This window comes from Ovis canadensis, chromosome 3, assembly GCF_042477335.2.
Source record: "Ovis canadensis isolate MfBH-ARS-UI-01 breed Bighorn chromosome 3, ARS-UI_OviCan_v2, whole genome shotgun sequence".
NCBI classification, from domain to species: domain Eukaryota; kingdom Metazoa; phylum Chordata; class Mammalia; order Artiodactyla; family Bovidae; genus Ovis; species Ovis canadensis.
This window is the reverse complement of record NC_091247.1, coordinates 95,676,752-95,696,624: the sequence shown is the minus strand read 5'-3', so window position 1 is coordinate 95,696,624 and position 19,873 is coordinate 95,676,752. Positions and strand designations below refer to the sequence as shown.

Below are 19,873 nucleotides of genomic sequence, written 5' to 3'. Positions count from 1 at the left end.
AATCAAAATCTCTTCACTTATGTTTATACCAGCACCATTCACAACGGCCAAAAGTGGTACCAAATGTCTAGCAACTATTGAATGGATAAATAAAATATATCTATACAGTGGTATATTATTTGGCAATTAAAAGTACTTAAGTACAAAATTCACGCTACTATGCAACATGCATGAGTCTCACAACTGTTATGCTAAGTAAAAGAAAGCAGTCACAAAAGATCGTGTATTACAGGACTCCATTTATATGAAATATCCAGAACAGGCAAATCCATAAGGAAAGATAGTAGATTATTGGTTCTAGCAATAGAGGAATGGGGGTAGAATGGTTAAAAAAAAAAGTTCTAAAATTTAGCTATTGGATAATTCTGTAAATAAATAAAAAAACCACTGAATTATATATTTTAAGTGAGTGATTATTATATTACTGTGTATATATTATAGTGAGATAAAGCTGTTAAAAAGTAGTTTATTCTCTATGAGCCTCTGTTTTGTAAGTTCATTTGTATTATTTCTTTTTAGATTCCACATATAGGGGATGTCATATGATATTTCTTTGTCTGACTTACTTCATTCGGTATGATAATATCTAGGTCCAACCATGTTGCTGCAAATAGCATTATTTCATTCTTTTTAATGGCTGAGTAAGACTCTATTATATGTATATGTGTGTGTGTATATATATACACATACATATACACCACATGGTTGCTGGGTGGGGAAGGATGGGGGGAAAGGATAGTTAGGGAGTTTGGGATGGACATGTACTCACTGCTACATTTAAAATGGAAAACCAACAAGAACCTACTATATAGCACATGGAACTCGGCTCAGTGTTATGTGGCAACTGAGAAGGAGGGGAGTTGGGGAAGAATAGATTCATGTACACGTAAGGCTGAGTCCCTGTGCTGTTCACCTCAAACTATCACAACATTATTAATTGGTTATACCCTAATACAAAGTTAAAAAGTACAGTTTAGCTAATATATGTCCTAATGAATTTCCAGAGACTATTTCTCAATTAAAATTTCTACCTAACAGAGCTATTTGAGTTTTATCAGATTATTCTCCTATTGTTCAGTTTAATATCACAAATCATAGACCTCATGTAACAAACCAGAAAGAAAATAATAGCTCTTCCCTGTCACATAAAACAAACAAAACTAAACATAAACATACACATATATACACACACACAGCCACGCAAACACAGTCATCTACCACTAAAAGTAAAAAATTTACTCTCTACAAACAAATGAAACATGGATTACTATTTCATGCAAAACGCCCCTGAGGAAATTTGCTCACAGTCCAGTGGTTAGGACTCTCTGGTCTCACTGCCAAGGGCCAAGGTTCAAATCCTGTTCAGGGAACTGAGATCCCACAAGCCACATGGTGCAGACAGACAAACAAACAAACAAAGTATTTAAAACTGGACTTTCTTGGTAGCGCAGTGTTTAAGAATATGCCTCCCAATGCAGGGGACACTGGTTTGGTCACTGATTCAGGAAAATTCCACCTGCTTCAGGGCAACTGAACTGATGCTCTGGAGCACACCCTAGAGCCAGTGCTCGGTAACAAGAGAAGCCACTGACTCAACAGACATGAATCTGAGCAAATTCCGAGACAACATGGAGGATGGCGGAGGATGGAGGAATCTGGCGTGCTGCAGTCCATGGGGTCACAAAAAGTCAGACAAGACGGAACAAAAACCATAGCACTAAACAATCTGCATCTGCTTAAACCCCTGGATGCAGAAGGACAACTGTGAAACTACATGTGAATTTTCAGCTGAATGGAGCCAGGTCAGACTCCCTAACCTCCGTATATTTCAAGGAGCAACTGTACCGTGTCTCAGTGTGGGGAACTTTTTCTGTTTACCCTGCTCAAAGTTAATTAAGCTTCTTAGATGTATGTTTTCTATCAAATTTGGAAAAGTTGTCAACAATTACTTCATTAAATATTATTTCTGTGCCTTTTATCTTTTCTCTCCCCCTGGGACTTCAATTATAAACATGTTGGTATGCTAGTGGTATCTCACAGCTCTAGGAATTTTTTTTTTCATTCTTTTCTCTTTCTGGGTTTTCAAAGTTGCCAATCTCAACTGATGTATTTTCAAATTCACTGATTCTCTGTTTGCCTGCTCAAATTGCTACTAAAACATGCTAGTGGATTTTCCCTTTCAGTTATATTTTCAGCTCCAGAATTTCAATTTGGATCCTTTTTATAATTGTTATCCCTTTTTTGATATCTCTCTTTGGTGAAATAGCTTTTTCTTGGTTGTCTTCAGTTGTTGACCATAGCTTCTTTAGCTCTTTGAGCACCTTTAAAATCTTTTTGTATAATTCCTGGGCTTCCTCAGGGACAGTTTTTATTAATTACTGTTGACTTTTGAACAACTTGGATTTGAACTGTGAGGGTCCACTTATGATTATTTTGCAACAATAAATATCAACACTATAGTACATCATGGTCTGTGGTTGAATCAACAGATGGGGTTAAAAAAAAAATCATAGAAATGGAGAACTGAGTAAAGTTATATGGGAATTAATCCCTGCATAGTGTTACTGTAAACTGTATTTCCCCCCTGACAACAGCCATATTCTGTTTCTTTAAGCATGTCATGATTTGTTGACAACTGGACATATCAAATATAGTGTGGCAACTCTGGATACCAGATTCTCCCCCACAGCTGGAGTTTGGTGTTGCTGCTTGTTGTGGGTAATTGTTTTGTACATTCTTTGGGTGTGGCACTGAAGTCTTGTTAGCTCTGCTTAACTGTGAGCTGTTATCTTGACAGAGTTTCCATAAATATCTGGAGCCAAAAAGAAAATAGAAAACAACTTTCCCCAGTCTGTTCTGACTTTCTCTATGTTGAAGTGTTCCAACAGTTAGCCACCTCTGTACTTTCATTTATAGCCGGTACAATGCAAGTCTGAAAGTTTAGCCAGAGATGAAAGCTTAAGGTCTTCTTGGGCCTTTTCTGAAAATAAGTCCAGCTCTGGGCAAGCACATGGCCTCAACTCCCCAGTATAAGCAGGACCTTTAAAAAATCCTATTCCCCATGTGTCTCATTTTTCAACTGCTTTCTCCCCAAGTTTTACAATGTTCCTATTGTTTATCCTGTTATCCCTAGACCCAGTCTGCTACAGTCAATACTCCGGCCAAACACTGGCAGGGAAGTTGTTTTATTCTCAGAAAAGCTCTTGGCTGAGTGAAAGCCGCCACACTGGTCCTTCAGGGAGTTGTAAGACAGGCTGAAACACCTCATAACCATTTTTTAAGAGTAAGGTTTGTATTGCACCCTCTGTAAATGTTAACCCACATTAGGAGTGTGATCTGTCATCTTCAAAGCTATTGTAGACTGGGGGATGGTTAGGCAGGCGATTGAAGAAGCCTCAGTCAGTGTTCTCCTACAGAACAATAGCTCTTTACTTCAGTAATCATTCCCTAGTTTTTTAAGTTCTGACTAGATTCCAGAGATCTACAAAAATTGGTTCTGACAGATTTTGCTAGCTTGTTATTTTTGTGCAGAAATGGAGCCTTGGAGTTCCCTACTTGAATATTTATGGCAACATCACTTACCAATGTTTTATATGTATAAAAAAAGAGTATATGATCTTTGATTATGTGACTGCTAATTTCAAATACATATTTTTTTTTATCATATTGAGGCATTACTGGCCTACTCTAGAGAAATATTTTTAACTGGGAACAGATTTTTACTTTTAATTTTATTCCCAAGTATCTTTTTGGAACACAATGAAATAACTAGTTTTCCTGCTATGTAAAACATGTTTATAAATTTCCTAAGACTGAACTATCTGCTTTGCTGGCTTAAGCTCTACTTGCTCATGATACATTACTGATACTGAATACTAAATATTAATATTTATTTTAAATATTTTTCATCTATTTGCCACATTAGATTCTTTTTTAAATATAAAATATATATTATGTTAAGAACACTTACACAAGACACGCCCTGTTGACAGAGTACATCTCTTTTTTAAGTGCAAAAAAGGAGTATTATTAACTATAAGCACCATATTGCAGAGTAGGTATTTCTCTAGGATTTATTTCATATAATTGAAACTATATGCCCACTGAACACCAATTTCCCACTTATTATTCCCCACAGCCCTGTCAACTAACATTCTACTCTGTTTTTATGAGTTTGGCCGTTTTGGAAATCTCATATGCAGAATCATGCAGTTATCCTTCTGTACCTGGCTTATTTCACTTAGCATAATGTCTTCCACATTAATTCATGCTGATGCATATGGCAGGATATCCTTCTTTTTAATGGCTATGTATTTACCATTTTATTTATCCATCAATATACTGCTTCCCTGGTGGCTCAGACCATAAAGAATCTGCCTTCAATGTGGGAGACCTGGGTTCGATCCCTAGGTTTGGAAGATCCCCTGGAGAAGGGAAAGGCTACCCATTCCACTATATGTTTACTGTTTATCCATCAATAAACATATAGGTTATTTCTGTATCTTAACTACTGCAAAATCTTGCAAAGAACATGGGAGTGCAGATCTCTCTTTGGGATCCTAATTTCAATTCTTTTAGGTATCTAACCAAAGTAGGGATGCGGATCATATAGTGATTCTCTTTTTAACTTTTTGAAAAACCTCTGCACTGTTTACTATAGTGGCTGCACAATTTTATATTTCCTCCAACAATGCACAAGGGCTTCAGTTTTTTCACATATTCTCCAATCCTTGTCTGGCATTTTGATAGCGGCCATAAGGAAAGTTATAACCAACCTAGATAGCATATTGAAAAGCAGAGACATTACTTTGCCAACAAAGGTCCGTCTAGTCAAAGCTATGGTTTTCCCAGTAGTCATGCATGGATGTGAGAGTTGGACTATAAAGAAAGCTGAGCACCAAAGAATTGATGCTTTTGAACTGTGGTGTTGGAGAAGACTCTTGAGAGTCCCTTGGACTACAAGGAGACCCAACCAGTCCATCCTAAAGCAGATTGTCATTCTTTAGTTGCTCATTCGTGTCCAACTCTTTGCGACTCCATGAACAGTATCCCCTCAGGCTCCTCTGTCCATGGGATTCTCCAGGCAAGAATACTGGAGTGGGTTGCCATTTCCTTCTCCAGAGGATAGTCCTGACCCAGGGATAAAACCCACATCTCCTGCACTGGCAGGTGGATTCTTTACTACTGAACCACCAGGGAAACCCAGTTAAAACATATACCTAAAAAAAAAAAAAAAAGTATAAATCACCAAAGATGACAGATTGCTATCAGAAGGAAATCTGATGCTTTTATTTCACAGGACAATATAAATTACATTTCCCCCAACATTTTTGAGTCCCCTTACAGATTTTAAAATGTCAGTCATCTTGCCTTCTAATACTCACCTGGGACCTGATGGGTACTTTAGCTATAAAACCCCTTGGTCAGAGAGAGTCCTGGCCCATTGGAGGAACACAGACCCACTAGGAGGCTGCTGGACTACACTTAACCAATTAACTTGATATGCATATTTGAACTGAGATTTCAATGTACAGTGCGTGCCTTCAGTGGACAGTTCATTTCTCCTAACCATACCTTCCACTAGGAAGTAGAAGTAATTAACCCTGGATCCAGTGAAAGGACGGTGTGGGTGAAAATCTAAAAGGGGAGAAGAGGCACTCAGGTTGACACCAGCAACATCAGAAGATGATATCATGGTGATACAGTCACACCTGGCCCTATCTCACTTTGGAGGAAGCCACCAATGAGATACTGACTCACAACAGCCCAACAACCAATTATCACATGGGGCACTCAGAGGGCAAGCACAAAACTATAAAATGCATATGCCTGCTATTGTTGTCCCTATTCTGTGACTTTCATGCCATGTGAGTCATGGGGCTTTCTCTACCACCCCGGGAGACAACACCAGAAAGTTACTGGAAGACCACAGCACTCACTCACAACTGAACCCCAGGATGGAGGGATGGCATATGTTGGAAGTCAGCCCAAGAAGGGCTGGGCCCAAAATGCCACCAGGTATACTAACTGAGTGATTCAAGCACTCTATCTTAAATGGCACCAAAGCACAAATGCTTCAAGGCCACCAGCCTCACACTGCCCTAATTTTACCCCTAACTGGCTGATAGGATTATACAGTTCAAACCCATCTCTGGTAATACAAGACTAAATGGTCAGAAGCATATAACTAAATTTTCTTTAAACCAAGGGTACACACATGCCTCTAATCTTTATTATTTAGAATGGTGACCTCCTATGCCTTGAAGAAGGGCACCACTTAATCTTTTGCGAGATTCACCCCCAGAGACCCTCAGAATTTACCGAGAATTTGAGTTAGCAACAGACACTCCCAAAAGTGCAAGCAAACCTTAATCAGAATATCCCAACTCTCTGCAACCCTGTTAGACCCTATGGGCCTTCAATTCCCTTTCTCACTGACGGGAGCGACCTACTCTAGAATGGCTCCCTTCAATGCAATAGCACTTGATAATGCCCAACTCCATGATAAGGCCAAACATGATGATCTGAGATGACGACGTCTCAGCAGATGACAGCATGGGACACAACTTCATCATGAATATGGCCTCCACAATTTTCCACTATGGAAGAGGGGACACCCAGAAAGCAGGGCGGCTGATGATGGCAAGCACTTCCCAGAACTTGGTTGCCAAACTGAATGCCTAGTTATCTAAATTCCCAGCTGATGACCCATTTTCGTGGCATTCTGTAGAGTTACCCCAAGTTCTCCTTGCTAACTACACTTGCTGCTGAGATCTGAGGTGGCACTTTGACTGCAGACTGCTCTCCACTACACCTTTAAATTTTGATAGGTTAAGGTATATGCCAAGTCTCTAAACCTTTTAAATGTCTGATTAAATGCTTCATATAATTGCTTACCCTCACCACACATTATTAGATTGATCCACATTATGTGACCTAATTGAGGGCTAGTAAATTGAATTCTGTTGAAAGGACTCGTCCCTGGGTATAGATGCTACAATCACCATAGGACTCCCTAATCACTCCCCTACATACACACTCTCCAGAACTGCAGCCACAGGGTCATCTCCCTACACAACACAAGGGAATCTTTTCCCACTGGTTATGGAACCACTCAGGGTTTCATAATCTTCTCATTCAATCTTCTCATCCTTCCACAGTCTTAATATTTTTATACAATGGGCAGAAACCAGTGCTTTTTTTTTCTCTTGAGCTGCTGTAATTGCTGAACATATTATCAAACTCAACAAAGGCTTCTTTCCTGAGTCAGTGGCCTACTTAGCTAATTTCTTGACCCTGCCCCCATTTTCCCAATGGAAACCATCTCATGCATCTCCATGGCTTACCCAGCTCCTCTCTATGGTGATCCACTGCTCCCATGCAGCACTCTGCAATACAGTACGCAAAGAGCAGGAGCCCCACATGCACTATATAATCCACCATGTCTGTCCATGCACTAACACACTCCACCTGTGACACCACATGGTTGACTACGACCTATACCTCTCACCCCAAAGAGCACAATTCCCATGGTCCTGAGTCTCATCGTGCAGCCTCCCCAGGGGAAGCCCTACTTATGTGGATATACCCAGTATAACAGTTGGTGTCCACTGTGGGTTCAGTACCCAGGAGCAAACATATATACATGGTTCCTCATATATGCGCTTCTCCCTTCCTCAGCCACCAATGTATCTGCCTCCTTGCCAGCTCCCTGCTAAGTCCTGCCTGTTCACACCAAGACAGTTAAGTCTCCCTGGGACTATCCTTACAAATCACTGGATAGGGTCCTCAAAATGTCTCTTTTTAAACCACTTCATGTCAAAAACGTTCAGTACTCATCCCCATTATCTTGGGAATAGGTCTGCTACTATCCTTCATGGGAACTGAGTTAGGCACCACCACAACAGGCAAACAACAACAAATTATTAAATTAAATTATTAAGGCAAACACCAAACTTTCAACTCCCCTGTCTAAAAACACTGGGCTGTTACACCAAAGCCCAGCCTTAATGCAGTAACAGTACAATTCTTTAGTGTAGATGGTTTCGGACAACCATTTAGCTTTAGGTTACTATTGGCCAAGGAAGGGGAACCTGCAAAGGGTACCTCTTGTTGCACGTATATTAATAATTCTGGACAAACTTAGACATTTACAAATGATATCCCAACAGGCACAAGTATTTCATAATCCCACCCAAGTTTTAAATCCAATACCTACCTTAATCTTATCCATGAGCTTTATTTTCTGGGCTGAACCCTCAAAATGGGAGGAGATGGTTACAGACAGGATTTCAAACCACCATTTGTCTATTTATATTGCTGAGTGGCATTTTGCTTTGCTTAGATGTTTCATGTGCTGGGTGACCAAAATCCTGCCAGCAGCTTTTAATATCTCCACCATCTAGACAGTGCCCATGATTTTCCCTAAAGACTAATGCCTAGGCATCACAGGGTCAATTGTGATGAGAAAACAGCTATTCTGAGTTGCTACATAAGCATTTTACAGTATGACAACCCTGCTCACACCCAGAGCCTGGACAGATAAGGACCTGAGCTTAGGACTCCTGTGACAAGTTCCTGCTTCCTTTTTCTCAGAGCTCCTTTCAAAATAACCACATAGAGTTGAATTCACAAAAAGGTAGCAAAATCTCCCCCCAAACGCTTTTCAACTAATATGTGCTCTTCTGCTCACTTGTGACCTGGGACAGAGGACTGCCTTTCCTAGGCTATGGGACACCCCATCCCCCTTTCTGCGATCTGTAAAAACAAACGTGACTTTACATTGTCATAGAGTGTAGTGCCATTGTTTCTTCAATCAAAATGACCGAGTGTTTACACTTCCTCAAAGTGAAAGCTCAGGTGCTAACAGAGCTGTATGTCAACCCCATGTGAATGGCTTTTGCCTACTAATTCATCCAGTTATAATGTAAGTATTCTTAATTTAATATAGAATTTATACGCCCCACAAAAGAACATACTTACAAAGCAAAAGAAAATCACATGAAGAGACAGAGCAAGCAACAAACGCAGATATGGCAAAGATACTGAGATTATGAGATCAGAAACTTAAAACAACTATGATTAATATGCTAAAGGCTCTAATGAATAAAGTGGAAAACATTCATCAAGAATAAAGGGACAATATAAGCAGAAAGATGAAAATCTGAAGAAAGAATAAAAAACAGATGCTAGAGATCAAAAACACTGTAGCAGAAATGAAAAATGCCTTTGATGGAATTATTAGATTGCACAGGATTCAAGACAAGAAACCTGAGACTTCGCACTGAAACATATATATTACCATATGTAGAACATGACCAGTGAAGTAAAAGCCAATGCTCTGGGCTAACCCAGAGATATGGGGTGGGGGAGGGAGGTGGGAGGGGGTTCAGATGGGGGGACACATGTGCATCTGTGGCTAACTCATGTTGAGGTATGGCAAAAACCATCACAATATTAGAAAGTAATAATCCTCCAATTAAAATAAATAATTTAAAAAAAAGGATATCTCAACAAAAACCTCTGAAAATACAAAACAAGGAGAACATAGACTGAACAGGAAAAGGAAGACAGAATCTCAAAGAAACCTAGGAAAACTACAAAGGGTTTAACAGATGACAGTGAAAATGCTGGACAAAGAAAAGGACAGGAGAAAACCACTGAAGCAACAATGACTAAGAATTTCCCCTAAATTAATGTCAGACACCAAACTGCAGATTCATGAAGTTCAAAGAACATCAGGCAGAGTAAATGTGAAGGAAAAAATCACTATGCCTAAGCATAATGTAACATTTTCAAAGTACAGAAAATCAAAGAAAAAGAAAAAATCCTGAAAGAAGCCAGAGAGAGAAAAATCTAAAGAGAAGCAGAGAATTACTTCCAACTTTCCCACAAAACCATGTAAACAAGAAAATAGACTGAAATATTAAAAATGTTAAGAGAAAAACTGCACCAGCTTAGAATTGTAAACTCTCCCTATGAAATTATCCTTCAAATTGATAAAGAAATACATTCTCAGAAAAACAAAAATCAAGGGAATTTGTTACCTGTAGGACTGCCATATAATAACTTAACAGAAGTACTCAAGAAGAGAAAATATAGTTCAGAAACTGAGATCTACATAAAAATAGTAAGATCGTCAAAGAGGAAACAACTAAAGGATTAAAAAAAAATAACACAACTTCTTTTCCTCATCCTTAATTGGTCTCAATAGCTTACTCAACAAATTTCTTCTGCATCTTTTTAAACCACAATGGCATGAAACTAGAAATCAACCACAGAAAGAAAAACAGAGGATAAAAACTACTACACAGAGCCTAAACAGTAGGCTGCAAAAAATCTTTAATTGAGTCCACAATGAAATCAAAAAGGAAATAAAAAACACCTTGAGGCAAATGACAGCAAAGTATAACTACATGAAATCTACAGGATGCAGCGAAAGCAGTCTGAAGAGGGGTGTTTACAGTAATGCAGGCCCCATTCAGAAAGAAGGAAAATCTCAGATAAACCAATACAGAAATCAGAAAAAGAACAGTCAAAACCTAAAGTCGTCAAAACAAGGAAACGATAAAGATCAGAGAGGAAAAAAATAAAGATTAAAAAAGAATAATAAAAGCAACAGCTGGGTTTTTCAAATGATAAAATCAAAAAACCTCTAGAAAGGCTCACCAAGAACAAAAGAGGACAAAATAAAATGAAAAATAAAAGATGGGGGGGGGGGAAGCATCATAGAAATACAAAAATCAAAAAAATACACTATGAACAACTATAATACTTTAAGACAACAGGATGGAAAACCTAGAAGAAATGGACAAGTTACTGGATATAGAGCCTGCCAAAACTGAATTAAGAAAAAACAGATAATCTGAACAGAACAGTCACTAGAAGTGAAGTAGAATCTTTAACTGGGAAGACAAAAAAAATTCCCTACAAACAAAAGTAAGGAACAAATGATCTCACTGGGGAATTCTACCAAACAACAAAGAAGAAAAGAACTTAAACCTACAGTACTGAAATTCTTCCAAAAGATTAAAGGGGAAGGAAGACTCCCGAAATCATTCTATGAAACTACCACCATCACCCTAATATCAAAACGAAACAAACACACTACCAAAAAAGAAAAATATAGGCCAATATCCTTTATAAATATAGATGTAAAAATCCTCAACAAAGTATCAGCAAACCAAATTAACAGCATAAAAAGGATCATACATCATGACCAAGTTGGATTAATACCAGGGTCACAAGGATAGTTCAACATATGCAAATCAATCAATGTGATATACCATATCAACAAAAGAAAAGACTAAAACCTCATGATAAACAGAAGGTTTAGCAAAAAACTCAAAAATTGAAAAAAAATACAAAAAATTCAACATCCATTTATGATAAACACTTTCACCAAAGTGAGTATAAAAGGAACATACATCAACATAATAAAAGCCACTTATGACAAACCCATAGTCAGCATAACGCTCAACGGTGAAAACCTGAAAGCCTTCTTGCTAAATTCTGAAACAAAACAAGGATGCCTACTCTTACCACTTCTATTCAACACAGTATTAGAAATCCTAGATATAGCAATCAGACAAGAAAAAAAAATAAAAGGTTTCCAATTGAAAAGTGAGAGGTAAAATTGTCATTAGATGCAGATGACGTGATAGTCTATATAGAATACCCTAAAGATTCCACAAAAAAAACTACTAGAACTAATAAATGAACTCAGCAAGTCAGCAGTATATAAGATTTATACACACACACACACACACACACACACACACACACAAATCTGCTGCATTATTTTACACTTACTATGAAATGCTAGAGAGAGAAAGTAAAAACGGAATCCTATTCCAAACTGAATCAAAGAAAATAAGCATCAGAAATCAAACAAGTGGGGTATTGGGACAAAACCAGACATACAGATCAACAGAACAGAATAGAGAGCCCAGAAAAAAACCCAGAAACCTACACTCAATTAGCCTTCAAAAGAGGAGGTTAAAAGCTACAATGGAGAAAAGACAGTCTTTTCAGCAAGTAGTGTTGGGAAAGAGGGACAGGCTCATGTTAATCAATAAAGTCAGAACAGTCTATCACACCAAAAATAAACCCAAAATGACTTACAGGCTTAACTTCTGGAAGAGAACATTCCCTGAAAACAAAAACAAAAACATAGCAACATTTTCTTAGATCAGGCTTGGGAGACAAAAGAAATAAAAGCAAATTTAAACAAATAGGGCCTAATCAAATTTATAAGCTTTTCCACAGCAAAGAGACAATAACCAAAATGAAAACAACCTATGGACTGAGAGAAAATATCTGCATTTCTAAAACATACAGGTAATAAAAATCAGTATCAAAAAAACAAACCAATCAAAAAAACTAGGAGAAGACCTAAACAGACATTTCTACAAAGGCATATATATGGCCAGAGGCATATGAAAATATACTCAACATCCTAATTAGAGAAATGCAAATCAAAACTACAATGACCTCACAACAGTCAGAATGGCCATCACCAAAAATTTTACGAACAATAAATATTGCAGAAGATGGAGAGAAAAGGGAACCCTTCTCTACTGGTAGTGAGAATTTAAATCAGTGCGGCCACTGTGGAAAACAGCAAGGACTTTCCTCTAAAAACAGAGTTCCCACATGATCCAACAACCTCTCACTTAGGTATATGTCCAGAAAGATGAAGACTCTAATTCAAAAAGACATATAAACCTCAGTCTTCATAGCAGCACTATTTACAATACATGGAAGCAACCTAAGTGTCCACAGACAGATGAATGGATAAAGATGTGGCAAGCACACACACACACACAGAGGAATATTACTTGACCACCAAAAAGAATGAAATATTGTCCTTTTCAGCAATATGAATAAACCCAAAGACTACCATACTAAGTGAAGTAAGTCAGACGAGAAAGACAAACAGAGTATGGTACAACTTACATGTTAAATCTAAGAAATGATAGAAATGAACATACGAAACAGAAACAGACTCAAAGACATAGAAAACAAGCTTACAGTTACCAAAGGGGAAAGGAGGAGAGGAGGGATAAAGTAAGAGTATGGGATCAGCACATCACTATATAGAAAGTACATAAAAAACAAGGGTTTGCTGCAGAGTACAGGGAATTATATTCAGTATCTTATAATAACCTATAATAGGAAAGAGTCTGAAAAAGATTCCATAATGGGAACGTATAATGAAGATATATGAATTATTTTGCAGTACACCTCAAATTAACACAATATTCTAAGTTAACTAGAATTCCCAAAATTTTTTCTAATAAATTAAAAAATAAATGCTCAGAAATAAGAAAACAAGTAAATGAAGGTATATCTATGAGATACTATACTCTACTACACTGTAGCTCAAACTATGCATGGTGTGCTGTGGGCTGAATCCAGTCAAATGCCTATTTATTTTTTGTCTTCATAATATCTGAGTCAGACATGACTCAGCAACTGAACTGAACTTCATTATATACTACTGTAAAAAATTAACTAAACTTTAAAATTCTTTTGGAGATGGGAGGAAAAATGGTAGCAATGTTACAAGAAATAAAACAAAAGCATTGGGGCTGTTCTGTTATTGGAAAGTACTCATACTACCCGTGGAATGCTGTAGTGTTATTTGAAAGTATACCTGAACTGGGTACAAATATATTTTACAAATTCTAGGACAATTACAAAAAAAATTTTTTATACGTTTTTCCTATAACATATATGCTAAGAAATGAGAGAAAATGTAATCACATAGATGCTCAACTAAAATCATGACAGGCATCCACCAGAGGGCAGATAGCACAAGTAAAAACTATAATCCTGCAGCCTATGGAACACAAACTGCAACAATAAAAACTTAGTAAAAAAGAGAAGGCAGAGGAATTTGTCCCAGATGAAGGAACAGGATGATAGCTCAGAACAACAACTAAGTGGAAACGGCCAGCCTACCAGAAAAAGAATTCAGAATAATGATAGTGCAGAGCATCCAAGATTTCAGGAAAACAATGGACGCAAAGATTGAGAAGATGCAAGAAATGTTTAACAAAGACCTGAAAAACTGAAGAACAAACAGAGATGAACAATACAATAATCGAAATAAAAATACACTATAAGGAATCAACAGCAGAGAGTGTGAAGCAGAAAAACGGATATGTGACCTGGACGACAGAACAGTGGAAATCACTCCTCAGAAAAGAATAACGAAAAAATGAAAAGAAATGAAGGCAGTCAAAGGGACCTCTGGGATAACATTAAATGCACCAATGTTCATTTATAGGAGTCCCAGAAGGAGAAGAGAAAGGTGCTGAGAAGATATTTGAAGAGATAATAGCTGAAAAGACAGAGAAAAAATGCTTAAAGCAACAAGGGAATAACAACAAATACAGGAGAATTACCATCATCAGCTGACACTCTGCAGGCCAGAGTTTAATATATATTAAAATCAATATATACATTTAAGTGATCAAAGTGGCACAATATATTTAAAGTGATGAAAAGGAAGAACCTGCAACTAAGAATGCTCTACCCAGTGAGGCTATCACACAGACTTAATGGAGAAATCAAAAGCTTTACAGAGAAGCAAAAGCTAAGAGAATTAACCACTAGACCTGCTTTGCAATAAGTGCTAAAGGAACTTCTCTAGCAGGGGAAAGACCAGAAACTTAAAACAACCCTGTACATCATACAGACAGCTATACCAAAACCTTATGGTGAACAGCAAAGACAAAAATGACAACAGATACACAGAAAAGAAAGAGCAACCCAAGCATAACACTAAAGACGGTGCTCAAACAAGAGACAGGAACAAAAGAGGAAGGGGAGAAAAATGACCTCCAAAAACAAACCCAAAACACTTAACAACATGGCAATAGGAATATATATACCAATAAATATATCAAATGTAAATGTATTAAATGCTTCAACCAAAAGACACAGACTGCCTGAATAGATACAAAAATAAGACCCCTATAAAGAGCTTCACGACCCAGATAATCACGAAGGTGTGATCACTCACCTAGAGCCAGACATTCTGGAATGTGAAGTCAAGTGGGCCTTAGGAAGCATCACTATGAACAAAGCCAGTGGAGGTGATGGAATTCCAGTTGAGCTATTTCAAATCGCTGCACTCATTATGCCAGCAAATTTGGAAAACTCAGCAGTGGCCACAGGACTGGAAAAGGTCAGTTTTCATTCCAATCCCAAAGAAAGGCAATGCCAAAGAATGCTCAAACTACCACACAATTGCACTCATCTCACACGCTAATAAAGTAATGCTTAAAATTCTCCAAGCCAGGCTTCAGCAATACGTGAACCGTGAACTTCAGATGTTCAAGCTGGTTTTAGAAAAGGCAGAGGAACCAGAGATCAAATTGCCAACATCCGCTGGGTCATGGAAAAAGCAAGAGAGTTCCAGAAAAACATCTATTTCTGCTTTATTGACTATGCCAAAGCCTTTGACTATGTGGATCACAATAAACTGTGGAAAATTCTGAGAGAGATGGGAATACTAGACTACCTGACCTGCCTCTTGAGAAACCTGTATACAGGTCAGGTAGTAACAGTTAGAACTGGACATGGAACAACAGACTGGTTCCAAATGGAAAAGGAGTACATCAAGGCTGTATGTTGTCAGCCTGTTTATTTAACTTCTATGCAGAGCACATCATGAGAAACGCTGGGCTGGAAGAAGCACAAGCTGGAATCAAGATTGCCGGGAGAAATATCAATAACCTCAGATATGCAGATGACACCACCCTTATGGCAGAAAGTGAAGACGAACTAAAAAGCCTCTTGATAAAAGTGAAAGAGGAAAGTGAAAAGTTGGCTTAAAGCTCAACATTCAGAAAATGAAGATCATGGCATCTGGTCCCATCACTTCATGGGAAATAGATGGGGAAACAGTTGGAAACAGTGTCAGACTTTATGTTTTTGGGCTCCAAAATCACTGCTGATGGTGATTGCAGCCATGAAATTAAAAGACGCTTACTCCTTGGAAGGAAAATTATGACCAACCTAGATACCATATTCAAAAGCAGAGACATTACTTTGCCAACAAAGGTCTATCTAGTTAAGGCTATGGTTTTTCCACTAGTCATGTACAGATGTGAGAGTTGGACTGTGAAGAATTGATGCTTTTGAACTGCGGTGTTGGAGAAGACTCTTGAGAGTCCCTTGGACTGCAAGGAGGTCCAAACAGACCATCCTAAAGGGGATCAGTCCTGGGTGTTCATTGGAAGGAATGATGCTGAAGCTGAAACTCCAATACTTTGGCCACCTCATGCGAAGAGTTGACTCAATGGAAAAGACCCTGATGCTGGGAGGGATTGGGGGAAGGAGGAGAAGGGGACAACAGAGGATGAGATGGCTGGATGGCATCACTGACTCGATGGACATGAATTTGAGTGAACTCTGGGAGTTGGTGATGGACAGGGAGGCCTGGCGTGCTGTGATTCATGGGGTCACAAAGAGTTGGACATGACTGAGTGACTGAACTGAACTGAAAAGCTGTCTATAAGAAACCCACTTCAGGGACTTCCTTGCTGGCACATTAGATAAGAATTCGCTTGCCGATGTAGGGGACACAGGTTCAACCCCTTATCCAGGAACATCCCACATGCCAAGGAGCAACTAAGCCCGTGCGCCACAACTACTGAAGCCTATGCTCTGCAATGAGAGTGGCCCCCATTCTCTACAACTAGACAAAGTCTGCGTGCAGTAACAAAGGCCCAGCACAGCCAAAAATAAATAAACTTTTTTTTTTTTTTTAAAAAGAGACCTCACTTCAGATGTAGGGATATGTACACACTGAAAGTGAGAGGAAGGAAAAATGTATTCCAGGCTAATGGAAATCTAAAGAAGGGTAGAGTTGCAATGGTCTTATCAGACAAAACAGACTTTAAAACAAGGACTACTAAAACAAAGGTCACTATATAGTCATCAAGGGACCAATGCAAGAATTAAGATATAACCATTATAAATATATATGCATCCAACACAGCAGCACCTCAATATGTATGGCAAATACTAACAGCCATACAGGGAGAAATCAATAGTAACACAACAATAGTGGGAGACTTTGTAACACTCCACTTTCATCAATGCACAAACCATCCAGAGAGAAATCAAGAAGGAAACACAAGCCTTAAATGATACATGAAATCAGATGGATTTAATTGATAATTATAGAGCATTCCATCCAAAAGAAGCAGAATAAACATTCCTCTATGTCCACACAGAATAGCCCCAGTAACAATCACGATCTGCGCCACAAAGGGAGCCGTGGGTAAATTTAGGAGGACTGAAGTTATATCAAGCATCTTTTCCAACCAAAACTGAGATTAAAAATAAACTACAAGAAAAAAAAATTACAAAACAACACAAACAGGTGGAGACTAAACAACTTGCTAATAAGCAGCCAATGGATCACTGAAGAAATCAAAGAGGAACTCAACGGCATCCCTGGTAGTCCAGTTGTTATGAATCCGTCTGCCAATGCAAGGGACATGGGTTTGATCCCTGGTCCAGGAAGATACCACATGCTGCACAGCAACTAAGCCCGTGAGCCACAATTAGTGAGTCTGCACTCTAGAGCCCGCAAGCGGGAAACACTGAGCCCACGTGCTGCAACTACTGCTCTCCGACGAGAAGCCATCACACTGCAATGAAGAGTGGCCCTCGCTCGCTGCAACTAGTGAAAGCCTGCACTCAGCAACAAAGACCCAGTCCACCAAAATAAATGACTTTTTTTAAAAGAGGAACTCAAAAAATACCTAGAGACAAGTGAAAATGAAAGCACTGCAACCCAAAATCTGTGCAATGCAGCAAAAGGAGTTTTAAAAGGGAACTTTATAGCAATACAAACTTATGTTAAAAAAACAAAAAATCTGAAATAACCTAACCTCACACCTGAAACAACTAGAGAAAGAAGAAACAATACATAAAATTAGTAGCAGGAAAGAAATCATAGAGATCAGAGCAGAAATAAATGAAACGGAGACAAAGGAAACAACAGCAAAGATACATGAAGCTAAAAGCTAGTTCTTTGAAAAGATAAACAAAATCGATTAACCTTTACTAGACTCATCAATTAAAAAACAGAAACGACTCCAATCAATAAAATTAGAGATGAAAAAGGATAAGCTACAAATGACACTACAGATATACAAAGGATCATGAGAGACTTTTACCAGCGACTGTATACAAATAAAATGGACAACCTGGAAGAAATGGACAAATTCTTAGAAAGGTACAATCAGAGTTGGACTGTGAAGAAAGCTGAGCGCCAAAGAATTGATGCTTTTGAACTGTGGTGTTGAAAAAGACTCTTGAGAGTCCCTTGGACTGCAAGGAGATCCAACCAGTCCATTCTAAAGGAGATCAGTCCTGAGTGTTCTTTGGAAGGACTGATGCTAAAGCTGAAACTCCAATTCTCCACCTCATGCCAAGAGTTGACTCACTGGAGAAGACCCTGATGCTGGGAGGGATTGGGGGGCAGGAGGAGAAGGGGACGACAGAGGATGGGAGAGCTGGATGGCATCACCGACTCAATGGACGTGAGTTTGAGTGAACTCAGGGAGTTGGTGATGGACAGGGAGGCCTGGCATGCTGCGATTCATGGGGTCGCAAAGAGTTAGACACGACTGAGTGACTGAACTGACTGAACTGAACTGAAGGGAAACAAAAGCAAAGATAAGCAAATGCATTACATCAAACTAAAAAGCTACCACACAGCAAAGGGAACTACCAATGAAACAAAAAAGGCAGCCAACTGAATAGAAGATATCTGCAAACAATCAATGTATCTAACAAGGGATTAATACCCAACATATACAAAGAATTCATACAACTCAAATAAAAAATTCAGACAACCCAGTGAAAAAATGGGCAAAGGTTATGAATGACATTTTCATTAAAAAAAAAAAAAGACACATAGATGGCTAACAGACACACAAAACAATGCTCAACATCACTAATCATCAGGGAAATGTAAATTTTACAAAGTCACTAAAATATCAACTCATACTTGTTAGAATGGTTATGAAAAGGACAACATATAAGACGTGTTGAGGAGGATATGAAGAAAAAGGAACACTTGCACACTGTTGTTGAGAATGTAAATTGGTGCAGCCACTATGGAAGACAGTATGGAGGTTCCTCACAAAATTAAAAATATAACCATCACATGATCCATCAATTAACTTATGTATATTTTTCCAAAGAAAATGAAGCACTAATTCAAAAAGATATATGCACCCCTATATCCATTTCATCATTATTTCTAACAGTCAAGATATGGAAGTAATCTAAGTATGTACATACATATACACCACATGGTTAATATACCATAAAAAAGAATGAAACCTTGCCATTTTAAACAATATGGATGGACTTACAGGGTACTACAGTAAGTAAAATAAGTCAAAGATAGACTAATACTGTATGATTTCAATTACATGGGGAATCTAAAACATAAACGGACAGACGTAATAAAACAGAAATAGTCTCATGGACAGAACAAACAAGTGGTTGCCAGAGGGGAGGCAGACAGGAAGGAAGAGCAAAATAGGTGAGGAAGGCTAAGATGTACAAAATAAATGAGTCATGGGGATGAAATGTACAACATAGAGGGAATATATCAACATGTAAAACTAAAATCCAATCTAATTCATAGTTTCAAAAACTGATAACCTTTCCAAAACTGATAAGCCAAATAATTATGCTATATCACTGACAATCTTCTAAGACACTGTATGAATTAAGTCATTAAGTGTACATATCTGATAGCTATATCAATTTTTATAGAATAATAGCAGTTATAGATTTAAAATAGATAACCAACAGGTCCTACTGTATAGCA

At 38.2% G+C, this 19,873-nt stretch overlaps 1 protein-coding gene across 5 annotated transcripts in view; it reads right to left on the bottom strand.

Annotated features, from left to right (window-relative positions):
- ALMS1 (ALMS1 centrosome and basal body associated protein) overlaps positions 1–19,873 on the bottom strand; it is a 190,056-nt gene that overhangs the window by 95,837 nt on the left and 74,346 nt on the right. The gene's annotated exons all lie outside the window — the stretch shown is intronic.